At 42.0% G+C, this 20,185-nt stretch overlaps 1 long non-coding RNA gene across 1 annotated transcript; it reads right to left on the reverse strand.

The window, feature by feature from the left end:
* Positions 1-15,478: 15,478 nt before the first annotated feature.
* Positions 15,479-17,994, reverse strand: LOC138988963 (uncharacterized). Its single transcript, XR_011465230.1, has 3 exons — positions 17,865-17,994; positions 16,717-16,924; positions 15,479-16,492 (listed from the first exon to the last, which is right to left on the reverse strand). It is a non-coding gene; the product is annotated as an uncharacterized lncRNA (long non-coding RNA).
* Between the last annotated feature and the right edge of the window lie 2,191 nt (positions 17,995-20,185).

Here is a 20,185-nt window from a genome sequence, read left to right on the forward strand (position 1 = left end):
GGAGACTGGCAGGCTATAGTCCATAGGGTCACAGAGAGTCTGACATGAGAGAGTCACTGAGCATGCACAATATATTTAAAACGTATTTTTATTTATTCATATTATTTCTCAAAATGTCATGAAAAATCACTAGATATCCTAAGCTGGAGAGCTTCCCTGATAGCTCAGCTGGTAAAGAATCCACCTGCAATGCAGGAGACCCTGATTCGATTCCTGGGTCAGGAAGTTCCCCTGGAGAAGGCATAGCTACCCACTCCAATATTCTTGGGATTCCCTGGTGGCTCAGACAGTAAATAATCTGCCTGTAATGCGGGAGACCTGGGTTTGATCCCTTGGTCAGGAAGATCTCCTGGAGGAGGGCATGGCAACCCACTCTAGTGTTCTTGTCCAGAGAATACCCATGGACAGAGGAGCCTGGTGGACTACAGTCCATAGAGTCACAAATAGTCAGACACGACTGAGATACTAAGCATACACATCCTAAGCAGCATGAAATAGGATCTGATGTATGTTGTATAATATCCTATGCTGCTATGTAAGACAGAAAGAGAGGAAATACTGGTTGTAAGCAGGTGCATCAAACAAGAGGCTCAGTCCAGGTGAAATAAATGGCATCTGGGATTAGGTCAGCAGCTGTGAAGATGGAAAGACATGGACGAACTCAGGACCTATAGTACAGAGCTAGATTTGAAAGAACTCAGTGATGGATTGGATGTAGAAGCTAAGGTAAAGATGGGAATCACAGAAGGAGTTCCAGATTGAATCTACTTGGTTGGATAAGAGAGTAGCATCATTTATGGAGATATAGCCAAGGGAGAGGGTGAGCAAGTCCATGATTCCTTGTGGGCGGGCTATATTCAGTGACTTTAAGAGCAGAAGTGTTAGTGAAGCATCTGGATAAATGAGTCTTCTGGGTTCCAGATCACGAATAGCTATGTAAACATTAGAGACATCAGCATACAGATGGTATTTGAAATATGGGACCAGGGGGGATCACCTAGAGCCCCAGAGAGAAAGGGATCCTAAGATGGAGCACTGGGGATGCCCCAAAGTTGAGACATGTAATGGAAAGGAGGATTCAGCTGGACATGGAGCATCTCTTAATGAGATAGAAATAAACCTATGAAAACGTAAGTGCCCAGAGAACCCTGAGATGGGCATGTATTCATCTGAAGGTGTCACAGTCCTCAAGAAATGGAATGCTGGCAACACCTTAGTGCTACTGGGAAAAGCCTTTGAGGTCAGTTGCCTTTCAGAGTGAGGGAAGTGTTCTGAATAGCAGACCTGGCTGAAACAGCATTTTGCTTTCTGAGAGGCAGAAGCTGACTCATAGTTAGGCCACTGAAAACTGCTGACTGTAGAGAGGTTTGATAATCATGTATATCTATCAGGCTAGGCTAGGCTATAATGCAGTTACAGATAAGCCCTAGAGTCTCAGTAACATGATACAATAAAGTCTTCTTTCTTGATCATATTGAAGTCTGAGGGGATTTGGGTGCCTTCCTCTACCTTGTAGCCCTCTGGACATTGTGATCTCCAAGATTGCCAAGGTAGAGGAAGGAGGGTTGGAGGAAACACACAGCCTCTTGGTCAGGGGGAAATAGACAATACCCCACTTACACTGACTAGAACAAGTCACGTGACCCAATCTAATGGCAACGGAGTCTTGAAAATGCAGAGGGGCGAGAGGACTGTTCAGTAAGCCGTCCACGATCTGCTGCAATGGACCGTATACAAAATTCAAGGGAGGAAGTCCACCTTTGGCCTCTTCCAACTCAGCGACCCGTGCCTCTTTCCCTTCCACCATTTTTCCGCTAACTCAAGCTCCTACCCTGTCTCCTTTCCTCGGGACTTGGCTCTGCATCACTCAAGAACTAATAGCACCTGAAGGAGACAGTGCTCCATCTGCCCTTACTCATTAAAATGCGAATCAAGTCTATATAATGATAGCATTTCTGGCCAGCAGCAGGGAAGGGGTGCCAACATACCAATTAAGCATTTATCTAATTTGTGTAATAATAATGGCTCCCTTTTATTGGGTGGTTACTACATATTGCTGCTATTATTTTACTGTTATTACTATCATTTTGAAAAGCAGGATAGTCAAGTCAAATCCCAAGTCTGAGATTTAGCAACCTTGAGGAAATTACTTAATCTCTCAATTCCTCCAACTGACTCAAACATTCACTACAAGGATAGTACTATCACCTTATTGGAGCCCCATAGAGGCTGGAAAATGACAGATGAAACATTCAAGTTGTTATGAACATAAGAAAGGCTAACAATTGGGGTTCTGGGGAGCTAGGTGGCAACCCCTGCTTGCCCATGGGACTTTTTCATTTCCTGAGAGGAAGAGAGAAGCTGGTACGGGAGGAAAAGGAAGGGAGGTCATTCTGATGGAGGCCTTTGAAGCAGGGCTTGAGGCCCTTATTCCTGGTCTGAGGTGCAGCTGCAGATGGAGCCTAGGACCATCACACCACAACGCCAATAACCATGTAGCAACCAGAGCCCCGCATCACATGCCTCTGCCTTGGAAAAATTCCACGTGGACTCTCAACGCTGGTTTCTCTCCCAGGAGCTCGTTACCCTCTAACTCTTTATGGGGAGACTAGCCTGTTTCCATCCCAGGAAAGAGGCTGGCAGCATGCTAAGAATATTGACACAGTAGTGGTTTAATTAAATCCTTAGTGGAAAAACATAGCTAAGAGTTGGGGCCTACTCTGAGCTCCTGCCTTCCGCTGCTACCAATACTGGAGCGAATAGAGTCACATTTGCCATGACAGCACTCTCAAAAGAGCTGAAATGTTATTTGAAACCAGACACCTTCATGAAGAAACCCCTTGGGTATAGCAGTTCTGGGTGTGAACCAAGCCAAGCAGAGACCTGGATGAACTGATCCACAGTGTGGTGAGACATGAGGGCAGTGAGAGCGGGGATGTTGGTGACAGACGGGCCCTGGGAGATGGGGACTCACATTCCTGGGCCCTTGAATCACCCATAGGCTGGCCTCCAGTCTTTCCTGTTTGGAGCCATCTCTTAGTCACTTGAGCTGAGAACCCTGACATTCTAGACGAGACAGTATGGGAGGAAAACTAGCAGACAAGATCATTAAGCCTTTATTGGATACAAGTCTCCAAAGTTTCCATTTCCTCCTCCCTCAAAACCAGGGCTAAGCACACTTCCCAATTCCTTTTATTTCTAATCAGAATACTGGACATTTGTTAAGTATTTAAAATATACTAGACTTGCATTGTCGAATACGGTGGCTACCAGTCACACAGGACTGTCCAACACTTCCAGTGTGATAGGTTGAATGAGATGTGCTATAAGTATAAAACACACCAGATTCTGAAGACCATGTTTAAAAATGCAAAATACCATATTAATACTTTCTGTATTGATCACACGGTAAATAATAATATTTTGGATATACAAAGTTAAGTAAAATGTTATTCAAATTTATGTCACTTTTTTGTTATTTTTTAAAATTTTTATTGAAGTATAGTTGACATGCAATGCTGTGTTGTTTCAGGTACACACCAAAGTGGTTCAGATATATAAATACGTGTGTGTGTGTATGTATGCTTTTTCAGATTATTTTCCATAATAGATTATTTCAAGGAATTGAATATAGTTCCCTGTGTTATACAGTAGGTCCTTGTTGTTTATCTATTTTATATAAAATTTCACCTTCTTTAGTGTTTGTAAATGTCATTACTAGAAAATTTAAAATCTTATCTGTGCTTAGCACGATATTTCATGGTCCTATCCAAGGACTGAATAGGAGCTTGTTAAATGGTGTTCTATATGCTTTTGACATTATCATTTCATTTAGCTTGTTTTTCATGTCAGAACTAAAGATGTTTTCATTCTCCCCTTTCTCAAGGCATCATCACAATCAGAAGGTTATAAATCACCTGCATATAACTTGCTACACTCAATGAGTACACAGTAGACGAGATAATCTTTCCTGTTTAGAATTTATCAGAAAATAGAACTAGACTTACTGCAGCGGAACTAACATTGAATAGATAGCTACAGTATTGTCCTATTGTTGTTTTATCTTTTTACATTTAAAAGGATTATTTAATCATCAAACAAATGATGTTCCTGAGGTCACTTGGATGTTATAGATGGGACCTTTCCAGGGTGACATGATGCCCATCTCCTTTCTGACTCCCCTTCTACCTCCTGCCCTTTTACTTGCTCTCCACACCAACCATTTGGCTTCCACCATGTTCTCTGCCTTGAGGCCATTGTCCAGCTCTTTTTTCTACCTGGAATATAACAATCTTTGGTATCACTCAAACAAGATTATATTTCAGCAGAATTTTAATTACTGATCCCCAGCTTCCTTCAAATTTTGTTCAGTGTTATCTCTACAAAATATATCTTGCCCATCCAATCTTTGCCCCTCCATTCTCTTCCTGCTCTACTATTTCCTTTTTAGTAGCACTTACCATTTTCTAATTGTCACGCAGCTTACTCACTTGTAATGCCAAAATGGAAGTACCCCAAAGGCAGAGAGCTTGGTCTGCCTTGTTCCCTGCTCTGACACAGTCCTTTAGGATGGTACCAAGCACAGAGTAGGGTGCAGAGCTTGGAAGATAATAATGGGGTATTGAATAAAAGTGATTGACTATGGATTAGGAGGTAGTTCATCAAACTACATAAGACCAGTTTCAGTGGGGGTACAAATGCAGATGTCAGAACACAGAGAGCATAGGAACCAACAGGAATGGAAAAAGACAAAGACAAAGAATCCAGTTGGCTCCAGCAAGAGGATGGGCTGCACTGGGCAAGACCAAGCAGAGCAGCTTGAGGAGAAGGCAGGATCAGGGGTCTGTCTTATGATGATATGGACTTGCTTTATGTCTGTAGACCAAGTAAAAAAAGTTTGTGATCAGGAAAAGATTAATGAATGGAGAGAAATAAAGAAACACTAACAGAGTGGAGTCTGGGAAAAGAGATAAAAAGCATGCCATCAGCAGATGTAAAAATAGGTCTCAGTATACTACACAGTACATGTAAAAGGACATGTAATAGCACATGAAAAAGATGTAAAAGTAGCCTCATGCATCAGAGGCTGTATCAGGAGATAATTTGGGTGTAACAAAAGTATCATCTCTATTCAACCAAAAAAGAAACAGTTTCAAGGAGTCAGGAAGCCTTCTCAGAAGCCCTTAGGGCACTCCCTCTCATGTTTGATTGGCTAGAATGGTCTCATGCCCTCTTGTAAAGCCAATATAACAGTATTGGAATTATCATGATATTTTAGAGCAATCTGGATTTACCCCTGAGCAGGACATACAGCCGTCTTCTCTGATGGGCAATTCCTTAAGAAAGTTGGAGTTCTCCAACCAAGCAACAGTGTCTGCTACAGGAAAAGCTTTTTGTGTGGGATTCAGTGTTGTTTAATAACACACCTGAACTGGACTTGATGTCATCTTGAGTACCACAGTGGGGTGCCTCCCACACTTCGGGGAGTTAGCAGATGATCCATTAAACACACCTTTAGCTGTCCTTCAAAGAAGAATTTGTTATCATAAATCTGATTAAGATAGAAGTGAGGCTGGGCCTGCATCAGGCACCGAATGAGGGGAGAGGTAGTGTAGGGTTAGGACACCTTGACCAGAAGATGGTTTTTGTCACAAGAAGCCAGCCCAACAACCCAAAATATTTCAGCCACCTCCCATCATCAGAAAGCTTTTTCTATGTATCCTCTTCACATAGGAAATCTTCTTCAGGATGGTCAAAACTGGAAAAAGTTGCCAGTAGGTTATCAACAGTCATAGGTGGCTAACATCAAATCTTTCTTAGGGAATTTACATTTATATGGGAGAAAATACCTCAACATAATGGCTATACTATGGTATAATTCAAAATAGGGGGCCTCCCTCCTTTTAACTGATGTTTTTTCATATTATACTTCACAGGTATACTTCTGAGAGCAGTGCCTGCCACAAATGTGTAACATATATGCAATATATACAAGTGATTGTGAAGTAATGAGATTACGATTCATGTGAGACACAGAATCCCACTCACTGCATTTTAGTTAGGGTGTCATAAGCCCTGTTTTGCCCAGAATTGTGCCCGTTTACCTGTGTACCAGTATAATTCTCAATAGCAACTCTCTCTTTTGCTCTAAAAATTAAATAGTTATCCTTAATTATATTAATTCATGTGTGGACACTTAGATATATATTTACTCACAAAACATGTATGTATATGAGAAAAAGACACTACACATTACACACAGGTAGTGTTCTAAAAGGTAGTCAGGTGTGTTGTTTGGATTTGGAACCCAGTATCCTTTAGAAACAATAGTGGTTGGGTTCCGGAAACCTTTTAGGACTAGGGATCACCACTCTGCTCTCTCCTACACTGGTCTGCACAAAAGGCTGATCTGAATTGTCTGTACCCCCTTGGACTGGCCCCCTTTATTCTTTAGCTTCCAGATGGGTTCACCCAATAGGGATGGGATATGTTGACACCCCTGGCTCCCTCCCCACTTAGCACAAGCCAGCTGTGTCTCTCTAACAAAGGGGCCTGGCTGGTGACCTCCCTACAAATCTCTGTTACCGAGTCATGACAACTGCTTCTCCCATTGTCTTTTCAGGACTAGGCACCTAATTTTCTCTGTAGCTATTCTCCAGGTTATTACAGAATCCGCTGTGATTTCTCTACATCCTGCCCACATCTTTGTAAACAATGCCCTCATTAAACTCTCTTAAATTACCTAATTTGAAGGCCATGTGTCTCATCCCTGACTCATACAAGATTCCTTTGTGGACTGATCCAAGAAACCAAGTACCATGTAACATACTGTCCCATGGAAAATTCATTCCACAGAGCAAGGCAGATTGCTGGAAAACCACCCACTCCCACAGTTGGCCCAGGGGCAGGAGGACTTTCACCATCCTGTGTTGAGTGTATAGGAGTGAACAGCTTCACCCTCCAGTCCCGAGACTCCAGCACTTCCATGGAATTCAAGGGGAGAGCTGCAAGGTGTCCAGTAGTGAAGGCAGCAATCATTCATGGACAGGAGATGTAGCTACACCCCTTCAGCTATTAGTTATGAGTTCAACTGAGGGTTTATAACTCAGAGGTGGCTTAAGTATATGCATGCTTGTGTGGGTAGGAATAGTAATGACTCAGCACATATTTGGGGTTTCCCAGGTGGCCCAGTCTGTAAAGAATCTGTCTGCAATGTGGGAAACCTGAGTTCGATCCCTGGGTTGGGAAGATCCCTTGGAGAAGGGTATGGCAACCCACTCCTTACTGAGTGACTTCTATGCACCAGGCGATGTGATTGAAGGACTTTAAATCTACATCTCTTTAATCCTTAAGACAATCAAGAATGTCTATCTATCTACAGATAGATACTGATGGATATTTACACTTCTTGATATATGTAATATATCTATATATCGTATCAAAAAATCTAAAATTAAAATTTGAGCTTAAAGATACAATTGACTCAAAGATGAACTCCTTCCAGAAACTGAGATCAAGAAAAATTAAGCGCCTAATACGTGAAGGCACACTGGAAAGTCATGGCAGAAATCACTGGATTTCATGCCGGTCTCTGGATATCTACCTAATTGTCCATCCGTCTTAAACGTATAACTGTGTTAGTTGCTCAGTCATGCCCGACTCTTTGCAAGCCTGTGGACTGTAGCCCACAGGGCTCCTCTGTTCATGGAATTCTCTAAGCAAGAATACTGGAGTGGCTAGTCATTCCCATCTCTAGATCTTCCTGACCCAGAGATTGGACCCAGGTCTCCTGCATTGCAGGAAGATTCTTTACCATCTGAGCCACTAGGGAAGCCCCTTCAATCCAGAAGTCATTTGAGGAATCAGAGAGCAAATTGCCAACATTTGTTGGATCATGGAGAAAGCAAGAGAATTCCAGAAAAACATCTATTTCTGCTTCATTGACTACACTAAAGCCTTTGACTGTGTGGATCACAACAAACTATGGAAAATTCTTAAAGAAATGAGAACACCAAACTACCTTACCTATCACCTGAGAAACTTGTATGAGGGTCAAGAAGAATAGTTAGAACCTGACATGGAACAATGGACTGGTTCCAAAATTGGGAAAGGAGTACTACAAGGCTGTATACTGCTTATTGAACTTATATGCAAAATACAGCATGTGAAATTCTGGTCTAGATGACTCACAAGCTGGAATTAGGATTGCCAGGAGATGAGCTTGTAGTCCTCAGAATATTTGCAAAATAAAATATCATTCTCAAAAAAAAAGATTGCCAGGAGAAATGTCAACAGCCTCAGACACGTAGATGATACCACTCTAACAGCAGAAAGTGAAGAGGAACTAAAGAGCCTTTTGATGAGGGTGAAAGAGGAGAGTGAAAAAGCTGGCTTGAAATTCAACATTCAAAATACTAAGATTCATGACATCCGGCCCCATTACTTCATGGCAAATAGAAGGGAAGCAGTGAAAAATTTTATTTTCTTGGGCTCCAAAATTGCTGCAGACAGTGACTGCTGCCATGAAATTAAAAAATGCTTGTTCCTTGGAAGAAAAGCTGTGACAAACCTAACTGTATTAAAAAGCAAAGACATCACTTTGCTGACAAAGGTCCATATAGTCAAAGTTGCAGTTTTTCTGGTAGTCATGTACAGATGTGAGAGTTGGATTGTAAAGAAGTCTGAGTGCCGAAGAATTGATTCTTTCAAATTGTTGTGCTGGAGAAGACTCTTGAGAGTCCCTTGGACTGAAAGGAGATCAAACCAGTAAATCCTAAAAGAAACCAACCCTGGATATTCAATAGAAGGACTGTTGCTGAAGTTGAAGCTTCATTTCACATGCTAGCAAGATTATGTTCAAAATCCTTTAAGCTAGGTTTCAGCAGTACAACGGAACCAGTCCATTGTTCCATGTCAGGTTCTAACTGTTGCTTTTTGACCCTCATACAAATTTCTCAGGAGACAGGTAAGGTAGTCTGGTATTCCCATTTCTTTAAGAATTTCCATAGTTTGTTGTGATCCAGTTAAAGGCTTTAGTGTAGTCAATGAAGCAGAAGAAGCTTCACCTGATTCTAAGAGTCAGCTCATCACAAAAGACCCTGATGCTGGGAAAGATTGAAGGAGAATGGGGCAGCAGAGGATCAGATAGTTAGAGAGCATCACTGACTCAATGGACATGAATTTGAGAAAACTCCAAGAGATATTGAAGGACAGGGAAGCCTGGTGTGTTGCAGTCCATGGGGTCACAAAGAGTCAGACACAACTTAGTTAAGAACAGCAACATTTTTCGGTTGACAATGAATACAGTTTTTTGCTAGAGTACTTATAAATATATGTATGCTGATGAAGAAAGAGTCTTCCCATTCCAGCAGTGAAGTCATCCCATTTGAGGTTAACACCAATGTGCTATACAGGGAGGAGTACCCAGGGGATGCTGTGGTGCCCACTGTGGAAATAGTCACACTGACACAAACCTGTGATAAAGAATGCTATTTCTGGCAGGCTGGAGAGAGCAGACCAAGATGTCCGAGATGACAAGAGGCATATTTAGGAAGGAGAAAAATGAGCAAAGATAATATGCTCTCACATTTGGTTCAATTTCAGCTCAGTCTGTAGGGAAATCCTGTAGTACGTTTGCACAAGGGGATGTCAAAGACCTTCATGAGGAGCCATGCACTACGTGCTGGTGATGGACACACCTCAGAGACAGGCCCCCATCAACTCTGAAGAGGCCTGGGGAAACTCCTACTCCCCCCCTACTCCCAATCCTGCGCCTTTCCAGTGAACTGCTGGTAAGCTCTGGGCCCAGCCAGACATCTTCATAGAAGCAGGAAGGGAGAAATTATGATGTGTCTTCTCATCCCTACCTCATTCAACACCAAATACTGATCCACACAGCATTCTCCCAAGTTCTGAAGCTCTGTACATACCAGAAAGAAAGAGGTCAGGAAATATTATCCATCCCGGGCTCCCTTGCCCTGGTCTCATGGTTTGTGCAGTTTGGGCAGAACACACAGCCCTGAGATGGCTGCCAGAACACTAGCAAATTCTCTTAGTGTTCCCTGGAGGCTCCCTGTGTTTGAGCCAAAAAATGACTCATGGATGATCAGTTTCATGGTGCTAAACCCCAATCCCATGACAGCATCATACCTCATCGGCTTTGACATGCTCCTTTGTAACTGAATCTTTAACAGAATTAGGTCCCTCTTACAGTCACTCTCATGAAGAGATATTGACTACATGGGGTAATTTGCCAATCAAGGCCATTAATTTATAATCTGGATACTGTACTGAAACAAGAGACAACATAGCATTATGGATCATGAGGAGCTGTAGTTAGAAATTTTAGGAAGGTCTCCCTGGGGATTCATTTGTTTTTATCATGTTAGATTCCTTTTATAAGCAGGAAATTGTCTGAATGCTTCCCATTAGCCCCTCATAGATGTTCATGGATGTTATCCATGTTTATATTCATTTTAATGATCCAAAATAAAATTAAATCAGTATTTGAGGAGGAAATTTATGGTGAACTCTGTGGCTCCTTCTACAATTCTTTGGTTTCAAGTTAATATTAAGCCCAATAATATTATTAATAGCATTAAGACTAATAATGAAATTACAACTGCTTAGTATTTAGCACTTTGTATTTAAAAGTCCCTGTATCCCCTGCATCAGGTGATGTACATATACATGATATACATATAATCTCTAGTTTAAACCTCACATGAATTTTATAAAATAGTACTACTATTATCCCCATTGTACTAATGAGGAAACTAGAACATAGAGAAGTCAAGGTAAAGACCGTGGTCATACTGTTAAGTGTGGCCAAAGTCAGGACTCAAGTGAGGACAGTCTGACAGCAGAAGCCTATTATCAAAACAAAGTTGGAGGGAAGGGAAATGATATTTGATTTTCTCTTATCCCATATTTTTTGCTGTAGTGTTTGTTTTCCCATTTTCATCTTTCTGCAATGTTTGGAAGGCAGTAAAGAACAACCAGTCTCAAAGCAATTTACCATTTGTTGAGTCAGATGCAGTTGACCTCAGAAAAACTGGGCAGGTTTTTATTTGAAGCTGTATGTGTTAAGTCATAGTTTATCTCTGAAGAGAAAGAAGAGGATGCCAAAAGGAAAAAAAAAAAAAAGATAACACCTCATAACAGCCCAACATAAGCAATGTTGAAATCTCAGAATTACATAAGAGCTTCCCACATGACTTATTTATTTATGCTTCAGAAAAGGTGATGGTGCTGGTGTGTGTGGGGGGTGTGTGTGTAACAGAGAGATAGGGAGGAGAGAGGATTTTTTTCTGTATTTTTGAGAGTCGAGTCTATAGGATAAGACTTCTGGTACTAGGCAAGTTCACAGTGAGATAAACAAGAGCTAGTACCTAAAGAAATGTGTGCACATGTGTGTGTATTTTGGGAATGAAGTTAGGATGGAATGGAGTACCATTTCATTATGACAAGGTTATTCTAAATCTCTCAGATTTCCTCTAGTTTAAAACCTTCCCAATGGTTCTAAGTCTTCCATTGCCAATTGGAAAATGAACCTGTTCATGCATTTGTTCATTAATGCAATTGTTCATTCAGTTATTCTTCTATCATCAAATTCTTATTTATATTATTTACATTTAAGAGAATCTGAAATTACATACCATTTAAGTTGCAACACAGTATGTGTAATTTTCCCAATTTGTATGGAAAATAGAATATAATGCATTATAACATATATAATTTTTATGTTATACATTGCATCACATTATATACCATGCTTAGCATATACACACAGTATTTATTTTAATCTTACATACATGTAATAACAGAATTATTGGTAATTTAAATTTTGTCTTTGCCCTTTTGGCTCTTCCAAATTTTTCACAATAAAAATATGTTACTTATGTGCTTAGAAAACACAATGATAATTTCTTTCAGGACACAGCCTATAAGTAAATCAACCTACTTCTTTATTTCCCAAATAGAAAAGCCCAGTTTTCAAATCCTACAGCATCAGCTGTGCCAAAGAGACACTCATCCTATGTGAACTTGTTAACAACCTCTTTCTCATCAAAATTCTTTATCTCCACTTATCAAATACTTTCAGAATGGGTGGAGGAATGACGTGTGAGCCCCCCTACACATGCACACATGCGTGTGTACACACACACACACACACACAGAGTCATACTGGGAAATGTGAAAAATACTAGTACTCCCCTGAGTGGCTCAGTTTGACAGCTATGACTTCTTGAATCCCCTGTGGAAATACGACCTCTGAGGGCCAGGGAAGCCCTGATCTGTCCACCCCCATCTGATCATTCATGTTCCCTGTATGTAAATGACATGAGCAGCAGAGTCCAGTCTCCCTGGCTGAAACCCCAAAGATGCATCAGTCTAACTCTAAACTTCATCTAAGGCATAGAACACTTAGTTGAAAAAAAAGTTCTACTCGAAATCCTAAACTACAAGACAGTTGGTGCTGGTTTGTTAACTAGGATTATGACCGTCAGATAGAGCTACAGTGAAAGAAAAGATTGAGGAGAACATTACTAATGGGTCAGTGTTCTTCTAAAGGTGAAGACTGGACAAATCTCTCCACGTGATCACGAATGTCACAGAGGCAGGGTAGCTGGTGTCTGTGGGGGAGTAGGCTGGCTCCTCCCCAGATAAGCAACAAGACACGTGCTGTCCCAAATTTAGGGCAGGGTTGGGGACCCCTGTGCCAGTTGCTGGGAGTAGCATGGTATCCCTCAGCTGTCATTAGGTTGGTTCCTCTTGTTAAAATGCTTAGGAAATTTGAGAATCATTTAATAATCTTCAATAAGCTTTCAATACGCTACAAGCATCAAAAGCAGCACAGGTCATCTAAGGCAATGACTGTCAGCCTAGAACCAAGGGATATGCGAGTGTAAGAAGTGATCTCAGCCTTTCCAAGAACTCAGCAGCAGAAGTAAGTCTGAAGAACATGAAATAGCTAGACATTACCAGAAAATAGTGTATATATAAATATATGTGTAATGACTGTAAATTTTCCCTGCAACTCTTGAGTGCAAGGGACGTACCACTTTCTTATTCTTCCAGAGCAGAAAAATCTGGTTCCAGGTTCCTACCTATGTGATTAGCAGAACACCTGATGTCAGTATTTGTGGGCCCCCTTCCCTACTCCATCACAGTAGAGAAGACTCTCTAGTTATCCTGCCTTTAATCTATAATCTGCTGGCTTCTCTCAGCTCTTCTTCTTCTCAGCCTGCTGTCAGGCGCGGGCCCACTTTCATTGTGAGGCAGTCACCAGCATAGGTGAGATATGTATGGAGTCCAATTCCAGGCTGGACAATAAGACCATCTCCCTTACCCACCCCTTCCACAGCCCTGCTCCCTCCCCGGCTATGAGGTGAGGGCATGGGTCTTCAACATGCCCAGTCAGAGTGAAGCAAAGCAGAAAATTGTATGTGCAAACAAGGCAAAAGTTGGTATCTCAATAGCTTGTCCCCAGAGGTTTATGTTTGTGTGGTACAGAATGACAGTACCTTACAAAAGAGTCTTAGTTAAGAAGACAAAAGATTTCCCTACACAATGCTAGGTTGAATTGAATGGAATTTAACTAATGACTTTTCCCAGGCTCACCTTTACTATCCTGGTCATATCACATGCTTGCCTGGAAAGCCCAAAATGGCCTGGACAACATACCAGAGAGTGCCTTGAACTTCCCTTTGGCTGAAGGAAAATGCCTCTTTGTTACCAGGACCTTGTTGAAGGCCACCTTTTCCCTCTTTCCTCTTCCTTCTTTCCTCTTCTCTCTTTCCCCTTCTCCTCCTCCTCCCCTTCCTCATCTCCCCCTCTCTCTCCTACTCTTTCTCTTTACCCCTTCTTTGATAAAGATGGAATAACATTGTTCTTCTAGACCATTTAAAAAATCCCCTTCAAAACTTAACCCTCTGGGATTTTTTTCTTCCAACTCCTTGGTTTCTTGTATCCCTTTATCCAAGGCATGATCTGACAAGTCTTTTATGTACATCCTCCTGGGAGATACGCAGTGGTGGTAAGTAGGTCTTAGCATCATACAGACAAAACTGAATATTTAAATTCCACTTTCAGTTCTTACTAGCTATGAGACATTGGACAGTTTCTTAACCTCTCAGAAACCATTTCCTCAGTTAATTCTTCCCTCTGAATGCGGTTGTGAGGGTTGAATGAGGTGTTGCATGAATTCACTACACATTTCTGCTTCCCCCACGGTGCAAAGGGATATTATTCAAAATGTTCCTCATGTTTGAGTGGAAGGGCATGACCAGGGAATTCAATGTATCTTACTAATTCTTTTTACAAACTGGCAGGGTACAGAAAAGACTATCTTTGGTGAACCTTGCAAATTTATACAGATGGTAGGATCTTTTCTCTCCCACTCTGAATTCCTCTCTGGCAAACTGAGCGTTTTAGAAATACAGTTTTATGATGATGCTCTTCAAGTCATTTCATACTCTTAGGCTTAGAAATTCAATCTTTTGGAAATTACCATCACCTTCAAGAACTAGTGTGGCAATGTAGGCAGAACCCTGAAATGCATGCTGGTTAGCCAAGGTGGGGTCCTTCCTCACAAATGAGACAGCTCAAAATCTTCTACCTCTGCGCAAAGAGAGAAATCTTCAAGAATATCATACTATTGGTACCTCCTTCCTCTGGCCCTTTGAGAGTATTACAAATAGAGGGTTTCTGCAAAGGTCTGGGTGGTAATCTCAGTTACTGGGGTCTGAATCATGGAGATGCTACATAGCTGTCTGTGGTAGATTTCACAGGGCACAAAGTCTTTGCAGCTCCTCCCATTAAGAGGTAGAATCTGTTTCCCTATCTTTTCATCATGGACGGGCCTTGTGACCTGCTTTGACTGATAGAATGTTGTTAAAATGCATGAAATCTGGAACCCCAGCCTAAAGAGAGCTTGTAGCTTGTGCTCTTGCCATCTTGGGCTACCTTGAGGCTGCCACATAAGGAAGCCACTCTTGGAGGATGAGAGGCCATAGGGAAGAGAACCCAGGTACTCAGGCCAAGGATCAGCATCACCTACTAGTCATGTGAGTGACTGGAGTCTAGTCCAGCTGACCCTTCAAATGAATATAGCTGAGTGGCCCTATGGAAAATCAGCAGAGGAACTGCCTTGTCAACTACAGTATCTTGAAAAATAGTAATTCATTGCTGTTTTAAAACACTAAGTTTGGGGGTGTTTTGTTACACAGAACAGGTTAACAGAAACAATATTTGAAAGAAGGAATCCATAGGATTCCATAGGAATTGAAGTCCTCTGCCTCAGTCTCCATGTATTAAGAATAAAAGCAAAGAAGGTCTCAAGCAAAAGTAGATTAGGTCTCCACCACAGGAGGGGACCAGAGTCAGGAATGAAGCCTGCCCCTAACTAATATGACTACCCTGGCTTCATACCATAAATGCTCAGTCTCACGTCTTCCAAGTTCCACAGATGTTTCTCCAGAAAGGTCCTGTTGAAATGCACCTGTGTCAACAGGATAAGAGGGGAACATACTAATTTATTAAAGGTAATTTTTACCTTAGTTAAAATAGTTTTTTATTTAAGTAATAGGTTTTTGAGCACTGGGTTAACAAAGGATACAAAGATTATAATAACAACAGCAACAAGAATAACATCCTAACAACAATGGAAATATGCAGTCTATGAGATACATAAATTATTTAGAATGATTCTGTTAGAACAAACAAACATGATGTTTATTCCTTTTCCTTGTTTATGCGATCATTTATTTATATCAGTATGGACACATGGATATTTATCTTATAGTATTTGTTTGTTTTGTTACTTATGCTTTTATAGCTCTGGCCATTATGAGCTCTTATAGTTGGCCCCTGTGTTCCTTTGACAGACCCCTATTATTATGCTGTTTCGTTTTGTCTCGGTTGAGTGCCTCCTTACTTTCTGTCATTACACGATGCCCCAGGCTAATCTATATTTTCCACACCAGTTCTAGAATCAACCATTTATCCAAGGAGTCCTGCTTCTTTTTATTGGAGAATGGTGTTAGAAACTGAGATCCAGGCATTAGGCATTAGTGTATGTTGCTACTGGGGTCATATTTACTTTTTATTTTAAAAAACCCTAACTATGTAGTATGCTTTGAGATATTAGCTAGTAATAATAGTAGATATGTATAACACAAAAATAAATAAATATATATTGGGAATGCATGTCCCACTTTTTTTTAACCCATGCATAATGAAAAAAAAAATGTTCAGTGACCACCACTGTAGAACATTGCCATTAAAGAGATTTAACTCTAACAAATCCTAGTCTGTACAATTCTCCAGTGATTTAATGTTCTGAAGAGACACTCTATTGTTCCAGAGCTGGGTGTCCACTTCGCAGCCAAGGGTGGTAAGACATAGCTTCCTCGAGCACCCCTCTGGGTCAGGAGGGGTCCCAAGAAGGAGCTGGTGCTGTGAACTGGGCAGCTTCTCCAGGAGATGCTCACTGCAGAGGGACAGGAGGGCAGTGTGGTCAGAGGTAAAAGGGCACATGGGAGGAGCTAAGCTAACTCTCACCTGCAGGGGAGAGACACAGATTCCTCCCAGGCCACCATCACCTCGGCAGCCATCTCCTGGTTACATGATGCCTTTCACCAGGAACATAGGGGAGAGCCTGGGGACTGCCCAGTGCCCCTATGCCTATGAGAACAAGAAAGAATCTGTACACACCCAATGCCCTCTCTCTCCTGGGAAGAGTAACTTGTCCATTTAAACACAGGAACGCAGAACGTGGCAGAAAATTTGGGATGACTGGTGGGGATGAGTCTGACCACTCATCACCCTCATCCCCAGATGTCTTGAGGGGCCTCATGCATCATCTTGTTTCTACTAAGCAGTCAGTCGGAGAAAGAGAAATGCTGGGTCTCCATTTCTCCCCCTTTAAAAAAAAAAAAAAAAAAAAACACACTGAAAAAACAAAGTGCCTTACTCTAGTGGAGAACATTCCCGAAAACCCAGTTACTTCAACTGGCTGCAAATATGGCAAACTATAGTTGCTGACTAATGCAGGAGTTTGACCTTAGTTTTCAAGGTCAAACTATAAGCTCGCTGGGATGTTGGCAATGCTTTTGGCAGAGGCCATGCTAGCTAATGGACTGGGTGGGAGAGATCCAGGAGATTTTGTTCTGGGTAGGACAGGATTGGGTTACCCTAAAGAGCAGCCTTTTGCCTGGAAGCAGGCCTAGACTTTTTCAACTTTCTTATTAGAGGGAAGGAACAATATTACTTATTGCCTCTGGGAAACAGAGGGTCCTGTGATCTGAGATATCACCTCAGGTCTACCAAGAAGGGTTCAGGATACTTACCCATCACAGGGGGAGCTGGGACCTGCCTTCCCCCATTCCTGTCACTTCCACTGGCCTTACTGAGAAACCTTCAGGTCTGCAAGGCTCACTTCTTAGCAGCTGGAATACCAACAGAATCAGATGCCCTGAGGCAGCTGCCTCCGCCCCCAGTCTCTCAGGCCCTTCTCTCATGCTGTCCTCACAAAACACTCACTCCCCACAGCCTGGTCAGGGAAACAAATGCATTTCTGTCTGTGAATCCACAAGACTTCAGTTTGGGGTTAAAAGCATAGAAAATCATAGTATCAGTTATCAGTGTTGTAGCTCTAATGTTACCCTCGTCAAATCGCTGCTGATTAAAACCAGCTCTGTTAATAAACCACAGGCTTTATTTCCCCTCAAATGTCTATAATCACTTTCTGCAACCCCTATTAAAAGGCAAAACCCAAAGGAAAACACAGCTTTGGAGCCCGAGTGCCACTTAGTCCCTAGGGAAGAAGTGAACAAGAAAGAAACAACTATTTTTTTTCTCACCTTGCCCCCACTTAATGGAGTCAAAATTTTATCATAACTGAAGAAAGAAATCAGTAAGAAGCAGGCAGGCTTTACCAGGGGTCCACAACGTTCGATCAACTGAGAACAGCACTCCTCCGCCTCGTGAAACAAATGCCTTTGCCAGCCATTCCCTGCGTCTGACTCACATCCTTATTACCTCCTTCTCTTCTTGCTTTCCCCTTAAGGGACTGATTTTTTCCTCCCATCTAAGCCAAAAAGAATTTCTCTGGATTAAGGGGACTGATGAAAGCATTTTTAATATTTGAGCTCAGGTTTGCAAGCTCCATAAAAACCGACGTTTCCCCTGCTTTGTCTTCCCCACCCCAGCTTCCTTGTCAATAGTTTTTCTCCCTCATTTGCTCTACAGAAACCAGTCAAGGACCTTCTCCAGATGAGGTTTTGGGGCCCCTGGCCCCTTCCCCTGCAGGACTGCCTGCTCCCAGCAGCCTCCACTCTGAAAGGCCCCAGATGCAGGATGCAACATCTTTCAAAAATGTTTCAGAATGTGGGGGTAGGGGCCCTGGGGGTGGAGTGAGTAGTACTTATAATATGACATCTTTCATGTTGATGACATTTGCCTTTCAAGTAAAGACTGGTTTGACAACGTGCTGAGCAGCTTGGAGGGGAACAAGTTTCAAGCCTGGAGGGAAAAGTTTTGACAATCCATTCCAAGGAAAACTGGAATCTTCCCCACCCACCCCGCCTTTGACTAATAAGAGGTGGAAAGGAGGAAAGCAAACTCTTCCCAGAGCAGCAGGATAATGGTCTTTGTTCTTTGTTCTTCCCACATGTACATCTCTGTTACAAAGTTACCTTCCCTTGCTCCTCAAATTCATGGAGGCTTAGTTGGACTATAAAGAAAGCTAAGCACTGAAGAATTGATGCTTTTGAACTGTGATGTTAGAGAAGACTCTTGAGAGTCCCTTGGACAGCAAAGAGATCCAACCAGTCCATCTTAAAGGAAATCAATCCTGAATATTCATTGGAGGGACTGATGCTGAAGCTGAAACTCCAACATTTTGGCCACCTGATGCAAACAACTGACTCAGTTGAAAAGACCCTGATGCTGGGAAAGATTGAAAGCAGGAGGAGAAGGGGACAACAGAGGATGAGATGGTTGGATGGTATTACCAACTTCAGTGTACATGAGTTTGAGTAGGCTCCAAGAGTTGGTGATGGATAGAGAGGTCTGGCATGCTGCAGTCCATGGGGTCGCAAAGTGTTAGACCCAACTGAGCGACTGAACTTAACTGAACTGAACTGGCCAAATTTACCTTAAATTCCTGGAAACTTGAAAGTATTTTGTGTAAATAGGCCTTTGCTGGAGTAACCTCACCAGAAACAGTATGTGTGCTAAGTTGCTTCTGTCATGTCTATCTCTGGGACGCTATGGACTATAGTCCACCAGGCTCCTCTGTCCATGGGATTCTCCAGGCAGGAACACTGGAGTGGGTTTCCATGCCCTGCTCCTGGGGATCCTCCCAACCCAGGAATCCAATCCCCATCTCTTCTGTCTCCTGCATCAACAGGTGGGTTCTTTACCACTAGCACCACCTGGTAAGCCCCTATCCAGTTAAATGAAGTGTTTCTTAGGAGGCAAGGGACCTAGTTTTTCTTTTTTTTAAGTTGCACTGATTGGGCCACCCTGGGACTGTTCTGAGCTTGGGGCCTGAAATCTGATTGCTCTACTGGGCAGCTACACCATACCACCCAACTGCTTGGCCTTATTTTTGTACCAAAAGTTTCCCTGGCTTCCAGGCAGAGCATCATTTTGAAACAGTAAAAACCATCTGCCATCAAATGCCTTGCTCTGACATTTTCCATCCCTTTTCGTATCCAATCTCATCACCATTCCCAGGATAATTGTTTTCAGATGATGGCAATGTACCAAAAGACACACTAAATGACAGATTGGTGTGTGTGTGCGTGTGTATTTTATGATTGGCTCTATACCATTCTTTTAACAGTGCATGATAAATGTCGTCTCAAGGTACAACACCCTAAAGTGATTGGCTGACACACAAACAACAGTACAATGAATCATGCAAGAAAATTGTCCATCTAATGGAGAAGAGATGAACCCTTTTGTCTAGATGAGTAGATTTTAAAATGTGAGTATCCTATTTTTCCCCAGTGGGTGTGCTCTAGCAATTTTAGTATTTATGACCTTAACGCTAGCTGATGTTTCCATTTTAAAGATGATCTACTTTAATAACAAGAATGACCAAAATATCATTTCACTGGTGTTCCTCCAGAAGACTAGGAAAACTAATTCACTTTGTGCCAGGAACTGCTTTCTT

The sequence above is a fragment of the Bos mutus genome, chromosome 8 (assembly GCF_027580195.1).
Source record: "Bos mutus isolate GX-2022 chromosome 8, NWIPB_WYAK_1.1, whole genome shotgun sequence".
Classification (NCBI taxonomy): Eukaryota; Metazoa; Chordata; class Mammalia; order Artiodactyla; family Bovidae; genus Bos; species Bos mutus.